Here is a 17,514-nt window from a genome sequence, read left to right as displayed (position 1 = left end):
TCAGGGAAGAAGCTCTTCCTGTGCTTGCTGGTGTGGGAGTGGAGGCTCCTGTAGCGCCTACCGGATGGGAGGAGAGTAAAAAGTCCACAGTTAGGGTGAGATACATCCTTGATAATGCTTTTTGCCCTGCCCAAACAGTGTTTATGGTAGATGTTCTCAGTGGTGGGCAATTGGGTGCCAGTAATCTGCTGGAGTGCTTTGCAGTCCATTACAGGACAATTGCCATACCACACTGAGATGCAGTTGGTGAGTATGCTCTCAATGGCACAGTGGTAAAAGTCCATCAGTATCCTGGGACAGAGGTAAGCCTTCTTGATGCTCCGCAGGAAATAAAGGTGCTGTTGTGCCTTTTTGATCAGGATAGAGGAGTTCAGGGACCAGGTGAGATCCACGGAAATGTGGACACCAAGGAATTTGAAGCTTGATATATGCTCCACTACAGCTCCGTTGATGTAGATGGGGATGTGAGTGTGGCTCCTAGCATGCCTGAAGTCCACAATGATCTCCTTGGTCTTCTAGGTGTTAAGGGCCAGGTTGTTGTCGGCACACCATGCGGCCAGGTGCTGGACCTTGTCCCTGTAGGCCATCTCGTTATCCCCTCTGATCAGGCCAACTACCGTGGTGTCGTCTGCGAACTTGATTATGGAGTTAGAACCATGTACAGGAACGCAGATGAGTTATACAGCTCTCGTTACATGCACATGCAGGCCAGCTCTGAGTGATTATGCAGAAAGATTGAACTTAATAACTTCGGGGTGATTGATGAGTTCATGGCCTAAGGTAGAAGGAGATGATTTATTAACTTCAAACTTTCTGTATAGTCACTCAAAGAGCTGACCTGTATGTGCATGTAATGAGAGCTGTATAACTCATCTCCTTCTACCTTCGGCCACAAACTTATCAATCACCCATCTGTGGACACTTTCTGGAGGTTCAAGATCCGTATGCTCCACGACCGCTGGACTAAGTGTGGAAATGTAGGAGGGGACTATGCTGAAAAATAAATGTGCTAGGTTTTCTAAAATTGACTCCTTCTACCTTAGGCCACAAACTTATCAATCACCTTTCGTACTAATACAGGTAATCAGAAGTAAAACCAGAAAATACTGGGAACTCACTGCGAGTCAGGTGGCCTATGTAGAAACAGAGTTAACAGTTCAGATCAAATATCTTTCATTACAAGCTCTCTTTGACCTGAAGAGTTAACTTTGTTTCATAGTCCTTTAAAACTGAGTGTTACACTTATTTTTTGATATTCCTGGTTGGAACTTTCTTAAGGTATGATTGCTGAGTGAGGCAAAGAAGCTTATCTAAGCTCATTCTGGTTTTTGGAACAGGCTGCTCTTACCTTAGGGCTGGTGGGACACAGCCATCACACCACTTTCATCAACTCTCCTCTCAGCACCTTGCCTTCAGAGATGGAACAAGCTAAAATATCGGGCTTAGCATTTTAGTTATTTCAGGGGCACTTATCAAGTTATTGTGTAATATTCTGTATGGTAAATTTGTTGATTTCAAATGAAGGCTGGCATAAATATCTTTTCATTTAAACTTTATTAGCCTACCACCATATATCACCATCCCTCTTCCATTCTAACTCACCTACCTGCGGCTTCCTGCATTATAAAATTATTATAAGGATGACATCAAGTTTGAAAAGGTGCAGAAAAGATCCACAAGAATGCTGCCAGGAGAGGATAACTTGATTTACAAGGAGAAACTGGATCAGCAGGGTTTTTTACTGGAATGTAGGAGGCTGAAATGTGACCCATAGAAGCACACTGATGGGATGAGTGACAAAGACGGGATGAATGGTCAGTCTTTTTCCAGGGTAGAGAAGTGTTAAACGAGAGGGCCTAGGTTTATGGTGAGAGGGTAAACATTTAATAGGGACCAATGTTTCCTCTCCATTTGAATGAAACTGCAGTGTCTGTAATTTAGACCATAAGATATAAGAGCAAAATTAATGATGAGGCAATGTGATTACATTGACAGCAACTGAGTGATCTGTGGTCTTGGAATGAAACCAGGAATGATGAACCATCTGCTCCACTGCCACCTCCTGCCTGAATCTTGTAACACAACTGATCTCACTAGGTGTAATGATAATGTGTTACCTTGCAGCAGGGCAGGGTGTGATGATACAATATGTTAAGAATTCCTCTGTTGCTTTACCCAGGTCTAACGTATGCATCACTCTTCAATCTTCCTTCTTCTGCTAAAGCTCCAGATTTCATTGTAGACCACTGCTTATCAGTTAGAAGTAGAATCTGTAGCCAAGGCTTAGGTGAAGCAAATGGGATTGGCTAGTCCAGGAAATAAGCTTTATTTTTTTTCCCATTAGGTCATAGATTCTCAATACAATGATTGCTTTTAATCTAGTTTAAGGTTGTTTTAAGAAAATAGTCCCAAAGGAAATCAGTTGATTTGCTATTTTATATCAGCATAGATTTGGAACTAAATGACCTGCGGATATGCCTGCTGCACCGGGGAATATTGTGGGGAAGAGAAGTTGATGTATACTGTATAAATACATCTTCCTTTTGTCTGAATAGTATTAGAAATTTCTAATCTGCTTGTTAAAAATACTAGTTATGATGACATTGAAGTGCTTTGATTAGAATATTATAGATATTCTCTGCACATGATGATAAATTGAACATTGCCACTAAGTTCTAATCCTATGCTATTGCCACACAAGCACAGTACAGGATTTTTGATTAAATTTCTGTACTTGGGGTATTCATAAAAAATTAAATTTGTTACTTCAGGTGACCTAACTAAAGTACTTTCAAATCCTTATGTGCTCACTTGTTTTATTAGCTGGGTTGCTTAGTGGAATAGCCTGTGCACTCTTTGCATCCCATTTGTTCAATCTGGAGCAATTAACTGATGCATATCCAGTAAGAGACTTGCAGTTCAAAATAATTGCCATACCTGTAACTCCTTATATTACAGCCAGTTATGTATTGTTTGTGTAAAATCTGGTATAGATATTTGCAGCAATAATATTTATAGAACTATTATTAGCACTTAGAGAATTTTGACAAATTGAATGATTAAAAATCAGTATCAGAATCAGGTTTATTATCACCAGCATATGACGGGAAATTTGTTAACTTAGCAGCCAGCAGTCCAATGCAATACATAATCCAGCAGAGAAAAAAATAATAACAAATAAAATAATAATAATAAATAAACAAGTAAATCAATTACATATATTGAATAGATTTTTAAAAAGTGCAAAAACAGAAATACTGTATATTAAAAAAAAGTGAGGTAGTGTCCAGCATTCAAAGTCCATTTAGGAATCGGATGGCAAAGGGGAAGAAGCTGTTCCTAAATCGCTGAGTGTGTGCCTTCAGGCTTCTGTATCTCCTACCTGATGGTAACAGTGAGAAAAGGACATGCCCTGGGTGCGGCAGATCCTTAATAATGGACGTTACCTTTCTGAGACACCGCTCCCTGAAGATGTCATGGGCTCTTTGTAGGCTAGTGCCCAAGATGGAGCTGACTAGATTTACAACATTCTGCAGCTTCTTTCGGTCCTGTACAGTAGCCCGTCCATACCAGACAGTGATGCAGCCTGTCAGAATGCTCTCCACGGTACAACTATAGAAGTTTTTGAGTGTATTTGTTGACATGCCAAATCCCTTCAAACTTGTAATAAAGAAAAGCTGCTGTCATGCCTTCTTTATGACTGCATCAATATGTTGGGAACAGGTTAGATCCTCAGAGATCTTGACACCCCTGAGGTGCCCCAGTGTTGATCGTCAAGAGGAGGAGGCATTATCACCAACCTGCACAGACTGTGGTCTTCCAGTTAGGAAGTCAAGGATCCAATTGCAGATGGAGATACAGAGGCCCAGGTTCTGTAACTTATCAATCAGGATTGTGAAAATGATGGTGTTAAATGCTGAGCTATAGTCAATCAACAGCATCCTGCCATGGGTGTTTGTGTTATCCAAAGCTGCTTGGAGAGCAATTGAGATTGAGTCTGCCGTTGACCTTTTGTGGCAATGGGAAAACTGCAATGGGTGCAGGTCCTTGCTGAGGCAGGAGTTCAGTCTATTCATGACCAGCCTCTCAAAGCATTTCATCACTGTCGATGTGAGTGCTACCGGGCGATAGTCATTAAGGCAGCCGACATTATTTTTCTTAGGCACTGGTATAATTGTTGCCTTTTTGAAGCAAGTGAGAACTTCTGCCTGTAGCAGTGAGAGGTTAAAAATGGCCTTGAATACTCCTGCTGGTGGGTTGGCACAAGTTTTCAGAGCCTTACCAGGTACCCTATTGAGATCTTTTGCCTTGTGAGTGTTCACATTGCCTAACATTGGCCTCTGAGATGAAGATCACAGGGTCATCAGGTGCAGCAGGGATCTTCACAGCTGTAGTTGTGTTCTCCCTTTCAAAGCGTGCATAGAAGGCATAGAGTTCTTAATGGTGAATCTTATATTTTAAATTAGATTTCTTGAATTATTTTGAAAGGATTATATGATTAATTTCTTTACCATTAATTTTGCCCCATTTAGTATTTAATTTATAAGAAGAAGATAAAAAATTATGTGGTATAGGTTTACTTTTAGTAGGCAAAATGCTAACTGCCAATCCATACAACTAGCTTGAGATAATCATATATCGATCAATTAGCTTCCATATGATCTACATGCCTGTGGTGCCAGAACATTGTCAAATGGCAATGTTCATCTTTCTCTGATTCTCTATAATCCAGTAGCTTTATAGATGTTATTGAGTAATAGAACGTCACATTTGGAATCCTCCCCTGCAGGCACTGGATATTTGGACACTTCCAAAAATTTATTAATTTCTTTATAAAGGATATTAAGGCAAGGCAGATTAAGTCACCACAATGTAATTAAACCACAGAATGAACTCAAGGGGATGAATGGCCTATTGTTGTACTAATGTTTTGCCTGCACTTTATTTGATAGTGTCTCTGTGGCAATAGTCAAAAATATTGAACTATGTTTATTTTTGTGAATGGAGCTGTTTTATTTAGCATCGCTAACCTGCAACCTCACCTAATGCAATGTTGCATAATTGATTGCGCTTCACAGCATTACCCATTAAGGAAACAGTGTATAACCAAAATCATTAACTACACATTAATCACTTACAGTATCATTGACAAGTACACAAATTGGTATGAGTGTCAAAATAAATAATCTCATATAATTCTCATTATAATTACAAGGTGAAATAATTGTCAAGTTTATAAGTAATACATAATCTTTGTAATCATATCCATGGTGTTTAAAAGACATCATTATTAACCTTTAGATGTGAGCTTATATTAATGCACCTTAGCATGCCCTTTTGCATGTTTACTCTCAAAACCTGACAGCTTCGTTTTGCGCGGCTGCAGAAGCTCTGACCTGTAGCTCTAATCTCCTTAATTACTAGATACAAAATCAGCAAGTATTGGAAATGTAAAATAAAAATAGTATAGACCTGAAATTTCTTGCCTCTTTTTAAATTCTGAAAAAAAAATTAAGCAAACACTACACCTGCTCCTCATTATGTACATCATTGCTTATATCCAGAAAGTGAAAGTTAAAAAAACGCAATGAGCAGCTGAGCAAATGCAGTCAAGTGAAAATGGGCCAAGTGTGATTCATAATTACTTTGGAATTTACGTATCATGTTTTGTCTTCCAGGATCTAACGTTGCTGAAAATCTGATTCATGGACTTTAAAGCTTGCAGCAAATTTGAACATAGTCAATATAAGCTTTTGTTCCCATAGAAACATTGAGTGCCAAGGGGTTCTTGAAGAATTGCAGAACATAGCACGTGGATAACATTGCTTAAGGTATTAAGATGAGCCTGTTTATTTCATTCCACTTTGTCTCAATTTTTGAAAGTAACATTTGTGCATATCAACCCTTTATCATTGTATTAATATGGCTTGAATAATAAATAATTGTTACCTCCTTATTTTACTCAGAATTGTCATAATTTAAACTGTTTCTCATGAGAAAGAGTCGTAACATCACTAAATGAGCAGAAAAGCATTTGTGTAACACCACCCAAAGCCAGATAGAATACCCCAGGTTAATTTGGCAGTTATTGTAAGTAACAGAAGAAAACATTTTCTTGGCATTACTGAAATATTTCTGCAGTATTCTTTGTTTACTTTAATTTTGTGAATCTAAAATAAAGTTCTTTAGGGCACTTTGCAAAGTACAGTCTTTTGCCCTCATATGGAGGAAAGAAAGCAAAATGTCACACAGGTACCATTGAAGGAGATGAGTATTTTTGAGGAGGATAACCAGCCAGGTTGCCCCACTTTGTCGTTGAGGCCTTTATGTACAATATTGAACCAACAATCAAGTCAGCTTCTGAAACCAGACTCGCAGCTCTCACAGGTGATAAGGTATAATCGGCAGAACAAAATATTCAATGCAAATCTGGAGCAAACACGAAACACATAATATTAAGTTGAAAATAAAAACTAATAGATTTAAGACAATTTGTCTCACTAAAAGTAATTTTTAAAAATGTTTTGCATACTTTATTCTATCTTAGAGAAGCAGGGGAAATGATGTACATATTTAATAAAGGCAGGTGGGCTTTATCCTTCCTTTCAATTGTACTCGGTTCTCTCCTCTGTGTTTTATAGATACATTCAGTGGCCACTTTATTAGGCACACCTATACACTTACTCATTAATGTAAGAATCTAATTAGCCAGTCGTGTGCCTGCAACTTAATGCGTAAAAGCATGCAGGTATGCTCAGGAGGTTCAATTAACAATATTTTTTCCTTTTTGCCTATCTTTACAGATGGTTCTAAAGACCCAGTCAGTAACCAGGTGGCATGGGAATGAGTGGTGTGATTTTTGCAAATGTTCCAGAGATGGTGGGACATGTGAAGCTGCTCAGGCAGTTATTGGCTAGATCACAGATGCCTAGTTTACAGGACATTCTGACACCCAAGGATGGGGCAGTTAAGTCAAATAGGGGTTGGAAGGTAGGGTCTGATCCCTGTCATGGCGCCCTTCATACCCATTTACAATAGGTGGTGGTAATGCACCTTCCTGATAGGGTCGAGCTGCCATTAGTGAGTTTCAGTTGTTGTTCAGAGCAAACATCAGAATGGGAAAGAAATGTGATCTAAGTGACTTCGACCATAGAATGACTGTTAGTGCTAGACTGGGTGGTATGATTATCTCATCAAATGCTTGCCTCCTGGGATTTTTATGAATAACATTCTCTAGAGGTTACAGAGTACGGTGTAAGAAACAAAGTAAACATCAAGAGAGCAACAGTTCTGTGGACAAAATGCCTTTTTAATGAGAGAAGTCAGAGGAGAATGGTTCAAGCTGACAGGAAGGAGGCAGGATCTCAGATAACCATGCATTACAACAGTGGTGTACAGAAAAGATTCTCTGAACGCACAACACGTCAAACTTTGAAGTAGATGGGCAACAACAGCAGAAGATCATGAACACACAGAAATACACTCAGTGGCCACTTTATTGAGTACTTCCTGTAACTGATAAAGTGGCAACAGAATAGACAAAGCAGGCAAAACATATGCTTCAATTGTTAAAGACACTAAGAAAAATAACTGGCAAGCTGCCAGGTACTGGCATTGGCTTATTACTGTGTCATGTACTGATTACAGTGAAAATCTTTCGTTATTTTGAACACTTGCTACATTTAAGGCAGCTTAAAGAGTTTGTGTTAAATAGGCGTCTATGTCATAATTATTAAATCTGAGAGCTAGAGCATAGAAACAGTTCCTATGGCTCATTGAGTTCACACTAAACTTCAACCACCCACTTATACTAATCCTTCATTACTTCCAGTTTTTATGCTCCCCGCATTGTCCCTAACCCTTATGTCCACCCCACTCCCACCCCGATTCTACCACCTACGCATCCATGGCTACTTACTTGTGATGCACCATCAATAACTCTCTCTGAGACGTAAAGGCGAGATATCGGCTTTTATTGATGGAAAAAGGAACAAGCAGTGGTTGACCACCATACTACATCCTGGAGACTGAGAGGCCAGGCTCAGGCCTCAATCGCCTTTATACCGGGGTCTGTGGGAGGAGCCACAGGAGCAGTCAGCAGGGGGCGTGTCCAGACAGGTATATGTAGTTCACCACAACCCGGCAACCTCCACACCTCCAGGACACGGCAAAGCATCAGAGCTGCTGCAGTGATAGGAAGAACGAGTACTAGATTCTCCCATTTAATGAAGGGGCACGACCTGAAGAATACCGAAAATGCTGGAAAACCTCAACAGGTCAGGCAGAACCTGCAGTGGGAGAAACAATTAATGTTTCTAGTCCAGGATCTTTATCAGAACTGACAGAAAAACAAAATAACTTCTAGCGGCAGAGAAGCTGGTGGAGGGATGTATAGAGACAGGGGATTTCTTAGATAGAGTGAGACCGAATGAGTTAATGTGACAGATAGAATCAGACTGCTCTTCTTTGTCATATTGTCATACTTAACAAAACTGAAGTTCGACAGTACTTCTCACTCTTATTCCCATACTTCACCCAATTCTTTTTCACAATCTGCTATTTATTGAGAATGCAATTTACTATAGCTAATGTGGGGTAGAAACCTATCGAAATAAACTTGGATGTAAAGATGTCAAAAATATTGTTTGCATTTACTAAACTTGGAGTCAAGGCTTAAGCCAGAACTTGAGTTTCTTAGATTGAGTGTCTCTCTATGCCTGTTCTGTCAATACTCTGTTGAATAGTGGCCTGTATGAGCAGTGAGAGAAACTGCCCAACTGTGAATCTGGTAGAAGTGGCTGTCGAAACCCACAGAAAGCTTGTAATATAATGCAACTGAATTTGAACTTAAGTCAGAGAATCTACATCATATTACAAACTTCCAATCTGGATAGAATTCTATTACTTGATCAGTACAAGAACTTCCAATCAATTAAGGGGGGGGGGGGATTTAAAGTCTGCAGGTGTAGCCACAGGAGTTTCTGAGTCAGGTGATCCTCTCACCTTCTAACTACTACCATGGCATATTTCGCTTTGGTTCAGTGTTTTGGGGCCTCTCATTTGAATGTTGCCCAAGGTACTAACTAGTCAAATCTCCTGCTATGTGGAGCAGCAGTCTGCCTTAATCCTATTTGTTGGCTTCCTTTATGTATTTAGCTTGCAGATAGCTGTTCAATGTGACAACTTTGAAATGGGTTTTGTATCTCCATGGGGATCTAATGCAACTTGGCTGTGCTAACATCTAAATATCAATATTGAATAGTCTGGCATGTGCATTTGTTAACTGCAGTAACAGAGGACCCAGCAATCATTTTTCAACGGTCTAATGAATAGGAAGCTTAGCCCATTATTTATGAGAAAGTCAGTGATCCAATACCTAACTCAGGTTGAGGTAATTGTACAAATTTACAGGAAATGAACAAAGCTACAGGATGGGGGAAGAGTTCTTCAATATTCACGAAAACGAATGGAATTTGGGAACAAAAGTTAAAAAGGTGGAATAAATATGAAATGCTTAGGTTTGTCCAAAGCATTTCAGAAATCATCTTTCCGTGTTAAAAACATACAGACGTGAAACAAAATATATTAAAAATAGAAAGGTTCCATTTTGAAGTGGGTTATTTATTCATTGACATGCCATAGGATTTCTGTGATAGAAACTTCTCTCAGGTTTACAACTCCAATGGCTTAAACTGACTTATCTTTATTTAAGATAAATGCAACTGTTCTATTAGCAGAGGAATGATAAGGACAGTCCTACCCTGAGTTTATTAACTATCCACAGAATTAGCCAAGTGAAATTTAGATAAACACAGGTTCTGAAGTACTTACTCAATCTGAATAGTTTGATTTGGTATGACTTATTGTTAACTAGACTTAAAATATTGTATACATTCTTGTCAAAAATTCCCTTGAACACCTGATTGTATTTACAGAAAAGTGGCAAAGGTTGTAGAAACTTAAGGATCATAATTATGAAGGGCCAACTCACAGAACCCAGCTGGGCACAATGTGAGGGGATGTGGGAAATAGCTTTAATATTGTGAAAGGATGGACACTGTGGTATTAAACAGATCATGATACTAAAACAGTACTCATGAATGTTTGAAAGTATGCATAAAAAGTAAAAGTTTTAAAAAGGTGCAGAAGGATATTTTCCTTGTAGTGAAAGCAAGAGATCTTTAACAAAAGCAATTATTTATACATTGATTAATTATTAACTTAGAGCTTGGATAAAATCTGCTTAAAAAGTGTTTTGAGAGTAATAAGGAGAAAATGATCAAATACTCAATGGAACATAATAGCTCCTTCACGTTTGGTACTGTGAAAATATACAAATCAGCTGGATTGCTTTGAAAAATGTAAGTTATAAAGCGTTAATAACGTGAATTTTATATTAACTTAGGGAGGTCAAAGAGTTGCATCTCCTTGGAAAATTTACCTCAGCAGATTAAATAATGATAGAGTCTGTAAACACAACATTGTACATAGTTGCAGGTAAAAACTCATCTTGCTTGGCTGGATAAATTTGTAGCCTTTTAGTCTTCCATAAGATTGAGCTAGTTATTTTCTTAACATTTTGTATTAGTTTTTCTGAAAATCATTTAATGACTTTTGTATGTGTAGTCATAAGTAGTACACTGTGCTCACACTGGTGCTTGTGCAGGACACAAGAGGTGTCAGAGGGAACTAAAACACCATTTATTTACAACATTTGAGACTGAACAGCATGATGTAACTTCCTTTAATGTAACATTATTTGAGAGGTTGAACTTGCTGCTGTAGGTATATATTTATGAAGTGGCACAGTAGCATAGTGATTAGCTACTATTACAGTACTAGCTTCTCAGGTCTACTGCTGTCTGTAAGGGGTGTAATGCCCTGGTTTACATCTTTACTGTTATTTTGTAGGTATTTCATTTAGCAGCTCTGCAAGAGATGTTATTCTGCTTTCAGCCTGTTTGGGTTATCGTTGAAGATAAGGGATGATGTGCAATGTGTCCCATCTGATTAGCAGGAGGTTTTCTTGGTGAGGGGTAATAAGGTTGGGCTTGAAGATTTCTTTAGTTCGAGAGGAGATGAAGAGAGAAGATGCTGGGGAGAACCGGTTGTAGCAAACGATTGGTGGCAGACCCATTTGTTCGAGATGGATTGCGAGTGACGTTCGGAAGGTGGCGTGTGCTTTTACGTTGACCGAGGGCTCAGCATGAGAGCAACACAGAAGTTCAACATGAGCTCCAACTTGTGCACATTTGACTATTTAATTAGATTGGGCCCTTTTCTTTTTGTTATTCTTTACTAACCCTTTAGTTAAGATTCATAAATAGAATTCCTTTAATTGTTTGCAGTGTGCAGTCTGTTATTTTGTGTCATTAAATTTTTACATGGTAGCAAATGATACAGCATCCACACAAACCGAGGTTTGGGTGGGATCAAGCACGCCTCCCTCTCACGAGTTTTGGCGGGCCAGAGGTTGTCTTCCCTAGACTCATGCAGCCAAGGAAACCGGGGTGTTACAGGGGTTTGTACATTCTCCCCGTGACTGCATGGGTTTTCTGCAGATGCTCCAGTTGCCTTCCGCATTCCAAAGATGTATGGCTTAGTAGGTTAATCGATCTCTTCGTTGTAATTAGGCTTTGCTGGCTCATTGAGCTGGAAGCGTCAGTTCTTGTGTTATCTCTAAATAAGAACGATTTAATTGTTTTACGACGCAACTTGTTCCGTTAAATCTTGTGTCAGTATTTCATTCCCATTTGAGATATTGGAAAGGGATTGATGTCATAATTTACCAAGTCAATGCTAAACATTCAATAATGAACTTGGAGAGTTTGAAAAATCACTCAAAAGGTGCTACTATTGTTTCTGGAGGCTAAGATCATTAGTTCACCAATTCAGCAAAACACTGCGAAAATTTAAAGAGATGGATATGCTGATTTATGTACTAAAGGCTGATCAAATACTCAGAATGAAAGGAAAAAGATCTCCAGCCATTAGATCTACCTGTCATATCTGTCCTTTTCTCATTCGTAAAAATTTACTTCTTCATAGCAATTCTACTTTCAATGAGCAAATTGGTCATGTCTGTATGTGGCTTTGCATGTAGGTATCCTCATGATAAATTACATCAAAAGGAACAATAAATTGTTATTGCTGTTTCATATATTTGGACCAAGATGACTTGAGCTTTGACTACCTCAAGGAAAAAAAGAACTTGTGACTCTATATGCTTTATTTCATATGTTATCTAATATTTTTAAGATGACATTATATTTGTTTTTCTTCTTCAATCATACTACTTGAATATTTTGATGGTTTTGCTACCAAAGATAGATGAAGAAATCCTGAGAAGTTGCAATATTACTTCTTTCAAAGAATGGAGATCTGGAGTACAAAATACATTTTACTACAGAGTTTCTATGATATGAAGAAAATTGTAACAGCTTGTTATTCTGAAGGGAGGTCTTTAAGATATGCCCTCAATCCCAAACATAATTCTCACCAGAAACTGTTTCAAATGATATTGATTTTTATATATGCATATATATTGTTTTTAATATATTTTTATTTTTGCTTCTACCTCATTGCTTTTACTGTCATTCCAATTAATCCTGCTCCTCAAGGTTGATCCTCACGGGGGAGAATTGTCACAACCACAGATTGGGCAGCACAGTAGATACGGCAATTGCGCTTGTGAATTTGCACGTGTCAGCTAATTATTATTTAATGAGAGTTTTAGTTAACAGCCCTGTTTGGCCTAGCCTTTATTATTTTATTTTCTCTTTATTTTCTGTTCGTATTAAAGTCTGTGAACCATTGACCTGCTTCAGTGTCTCTCACTCCACAGTTGGGCCATATCTGCAACCGGTAACAAGAAGTCTCGAAAGGAAAACAAAGCCTACACTGCGGCTGAAAAGAGCATCCAGGAATACCGCTAGTCTTCAGAGTCAGTTGACTTGAAAGTCCAATATCTCCAAAGTCCAAAGGCCGAGTGCAAAACAGCAGCGAAGTGTTGCTATGCCCTGCCCAAGTCTCGACCAGCACCACGACAACTAGAATGGAGTTAAGTACTATCACAGTTAAGTAATAATTAACTGGCGTGTGCAAATTCACAAGCACAATTGCCGTATCTACTGTGCTTAAATCCACGGTTGTAACAAGAACAGCATGTGCACGTTCCCGCAATGCTAATTACTAGCCATATACTCATTGACCAGTTTGGAGCTATTGTGGAATGGAGAAGAAAAAGGACTTAGACTGTACTTAATCTCTTCCTCCACCTCTTCATAGAGACCACTCAGTAGAGGCTGACAAAGCACCGCCTTTAGGGGAAGCTAAATTGAAAATGTGACTTCAGGCTTGTATATTTAAATCTGGATTTCTCAGTCAGAAACGTGGCACCACATTACTGTGCAACGCTGGGAATAGGCTCTTGTAATTATTTCAGAACTTGTACCTTAAATAGAAAAGTCTATTGCCTGGAGTAACTTCATGTTGCCAAAAAATGCTCAGCTTCTTTTGTTAAATGACTACCAAAATTCAGAAGCAAGCTTTGTTCTATTCAAAGAACTAGCAAAGCATTTCAGTGTACTTACCTGAAAAGTAACTAGATGAAGAAAGTTAATTTGAAACATAGTATCTTTGTGCTTAGTGAATGTGTTAATTATGTATTCAATTCTGGAAGAATATTATGCTTAAGTTTCCATATATATCCATATATAAATGAAAATCCAAAGTATTATATGGTTTCCTTTTGCCAGCCCTTTTAATTGCATTATTTAACTCAGAACCTTTTACATATGTGCAATATTAAACAAAAAATAACAAAATCCCTATAATATTGTAAGAGACCCTGTGAAAATCCAACTTGTGATGTGAGAGCCAATTGAAATTCTGTTTCAAGACCAGATTCTGCTCAGCATAGTGTGACAAACCCTAGAGCAATTATTTTTGGGCAGTTTCTATGGCACATATCTCCAGGGTTTTCAGTGTGCATTAACATGTTTTGTGTGATTTTACTTGCTGTCTCCGGATTCAGTTTGAGTCCGATGTCATTTTGACCAAAGTCTAATATTATGTGCAGTCTACTACTGATTTATGAGAGTAATATTTAACCAGTTTTATGCAGCCACGGAAATTTGGATCTGCTTATTTTGTGACATGGGTTTTCCTCTCAGCATATTTGTAGGGAAATATAAATACTATAATTATAATTATACCATATGGATGCACAGCTCTTTCACAAACAATTAGCCCATTATTTTCGTACAATATAGTTCTAACAATAATATTGTTTTGCTAGCAGATCAAATGCTGACTGCATTAAACTTCTAATAAGGTACAAAAAAATTATAAATCACATTAAAAAGCACTAAGTAGAGTGCTTAATTGCCTAATCAATTTTACATAAAATCTATTGCATAATGATAACACCAGGAACCACAAAGAATTCAGTGGGTGCCCATGAAGAAAATTAAGTGTTAGGGCTGCACCAAGGTATCAATCACTTCCCACTGTCAATGCATTATAGCCACTCAACTTTCAACCACATTAGGGAACAGCAGTAGTGCCATTTAGAACAGCTACCAAGGAGAAGGCATTCTTTAAAAACATACACACAGTAAGCCAAGCAGATTCATTGCTTTCAAAGATTATGGTCCATGTTGCATTTTCCAAAATAGTGAATTTAAAGATAATACTTCAGCCATTGACATCTCCACCGATCCATCCAGTATTAGTGAAATTCGGCTGTGCATAGTATTTAGTCAGCAGTCCTGGCTCCTGGTGCCTACCTTAGCAGTTTTTGCACCTTCAGTGGAGGGAGGCAAGTGATAATGGAAAATTAAGCAAATCAGAAGATTTTTCTTCATTTATGGTGATAGGCTAATTTCACCACAACTGCTTCCAGTGTCTGGATGTCTCCAGCAATGGAGGCACTTTAAGTCATCTCATTGTCAATTCTGAGATTCTTCAGTCTTGCACATGGCACAGTGTTTGTTCTATGTCAGGTTTACCATTTCAGACTCGATTTGTTTGCAACATTTATCTTTTGTTTTATTTTATAAATTTTCTATAATAGTAGTTTCACTGTAGTGTATTAAAAATATGATAAATCAAGTCCTGACCAATTCTAGTATAAAGGATGGCAATTAGTGTGGGCTCTGATTTATTAATCATACAATTATTTATAAAGAAAGACTTTGGCTACAAAATCATATGATCAATGCTCAGTAAAGCTTTGTTGTACTCCCTCTTTCACAAGTATATGCTGGTAGGAAATCAGATAACAATCCAAATGTCTCACAAGCACAGTTATATAATGAGAGCAGGAATTCTCTATACTACTACTGAATTCAAAATATTGATTGGTTCCCTACATGCTTACTATACCAGCCTGTTAATTTCAGTGATTTACGGATAAGTAAACCAAGATCTTTTTCGATCACCTTTGAATCTCTCACCATTTTAAAGTGAATTCCTCTTCCATTGTAGATGTGGATTCAATAGACATGACTTTATATTGAGCAAAGTGGATAGGCCATTGACTCCATTATCACAAAGTGAAATCTTTACAACACACAATATTTCCAAGTACAGACTACCACCAGGTTATGAACATTTTTGCAGATGTTCATAATTTGATTTTGTCCATAAATCAGAAAATACACAAAATCACTCTGTATGGTAACTATAGCTTCACCCTGTTGGAATGAACAGCATCAAATGGACACAGACTGACAAGAAAAACAATTAGAAAAAGTGGAAAGAGGAAAGCCATTCTGATAGCCCTAAGAATGAATGTATGTAGTTTTGGATTTAATAATATAATGTGAGCCATTAGTCTGGTATTTGTAATTCATGGATGGCTCATAATTCAGAAGGTTTATGATGAAATTTGTAGATAGAAATGCAGCAATAATTCTAGATAAAGTTCAGAAAAAATGATGTTCTATTCTCATCGTGGTTTCTCCTTCTCCTAAAGGCATGGTGCATTATGAGAGCTGTACTTTCACAGAAGCAGGATGAAAACTACAATTCTGATGTTCCTCCTCCTTCACTATTGGGAATGCACTGGCTTTCTAACTCTGATACTGAAGCTAAATTTAAGCACCAGGCTCATCTCTCAGGACTCTCTGGGGGAGGACTTTAGCTTATATTTGATGTGGAAATGCCAGCAGTTTCCCATGAAACTGACAATGATTCCTTCTGTATTAATCAGGAAACTGGAATAACCACACAAGATGGCTCAAACACAAGAATTCCAAGGCTCCTGACAGAGGCTCCCTGGCAATTTTGTGGCAATATTTTCATGATGTTCTGTGGCAGAACATCAGCTTATTACAATTCTCCTGCTGAGAACTCTGCCTGCTGAAGATGTGCCAGGTCATACCTGACATTGGCTTGGAGAATTCATTTATTTCCATGGAGAGAATGATTACTTCAAGATTCCTGATAATTATATGTTTGTTTCTCATTAATTAAGTTAAATATTGCAGATTGTTTTGCGTTTTTGTTTTCTTTTAAAAGTCAATGTCATCAAGTCATAAGTACGTTAAGGTTCACCTACAATGAAAGCATGCTTGCAACAGCATCACCGGCATATAGATTCAGAGAATACACAGAACACAGGATGTTACATAACTATACATAAATTATAAAAGACAGTGGAGAAAAAGACTGTGCAAAATAATACATTAGCACAAAGAAACCATCAGAGAAAAGTCCTTGGTAGTCCAAGAGGTGGTCTGTAGAGTTCCACTGCTGGTAGAATCTGAGTTGTGTAGGTTAATTCAGAACACAAAGCTTGTAGGAAAGTAGCTTCACCTGAACTTGTTGATGAGGGACATCAGGCTTCTGTAGCTCCTACCCAATGGTAGCAGCGAGAAGAGGACATGTCCCTGATAGTGGGGAACCTTGGTGATACATGCCTCCATCTTAAGATCCCTCCCTATAGATCCTGTCAACACTGGGAGGGCTACATCCATAACAATCCATTATTACTCTTTCCAGCCTGTTGCATTGCATTGTGTAGGATTTGCTGTACCAGGCCATGCTATAACCGGTCAGGGTCATTTCATAATGCATAACTGCTTTGTCAGCTAGTTCAAACTGTGGCTTATCTAAGTGCAAAATGAATTCCATGGGATAGGTTTTTTGGGGATTACTCTAGTTGATGCCTTTTATAACTCTTTTTAACTTGGCCTGAGCCATCTTTACTCAGGAAGCTGTTATTAAGATGTTTTGCCTTAATGCAGACTTAAATGAAGATCATTAAAATATTTCCAAGATTTAACATCTAATTTTGGGAAACATTTTTGGAAATGTGATTTATTTCTGATGTTTTAAGTGAGGATCATTCTGAATTATCATGTTTGCAAAACAAGTGAAAGCAAAACAGCTGAACTTGAAACTTATATCTGCAACTGGGCTGCGCATCACTGTGGTTAATTCTGTACCAGATAGTCACACAGACTATTGTCACAGTCCCGACCATTAATTCTCCATTTCCTCCTAATT

General features: G+C 38.1%; 1 long non-coding RNA gene across 1 annotated transcript; it reads left to right on the top strand.

The window, feature by feature from the left end:
- Positions 1 to 10,251: 10,251 nt before the first annotated feature.
- LOC140732241 (uncharacterized) lies at positions 10,252 to 17,278 on the top strand. Its single transcript, XR_012100024.1, has 3 exons — positions 10,252 to 10,361; positions 12,845 to 13,075; positions 15,980 to 17,278. It is a non-coding gene; the product is annotated as an uncharacterized lncRNA (long non-coding RNA).
- The last annotated feature ends 236 nt before the right edge of the window (positions 17,279 to 17,514 follow it).

This window comes from Hemitrygon akajei, chromosome 8 (assembly GCF_048418815.1).
Source record: "Hemitrygon akajei chromosome 8, sHemAka1.3, whole genome shotgun sequence".
NCBI classification, from domain to species: domain Eukaryota; kingdom Metazoa; phylum Chordata; class Chondrichthyes; order Myliobatiformes; family Dasyatidae; genus Hemitrygon; species Hemitrygon akajei.
This window is presented reverse-complemented; position numbering and strand designations above follow the sequence as displayed.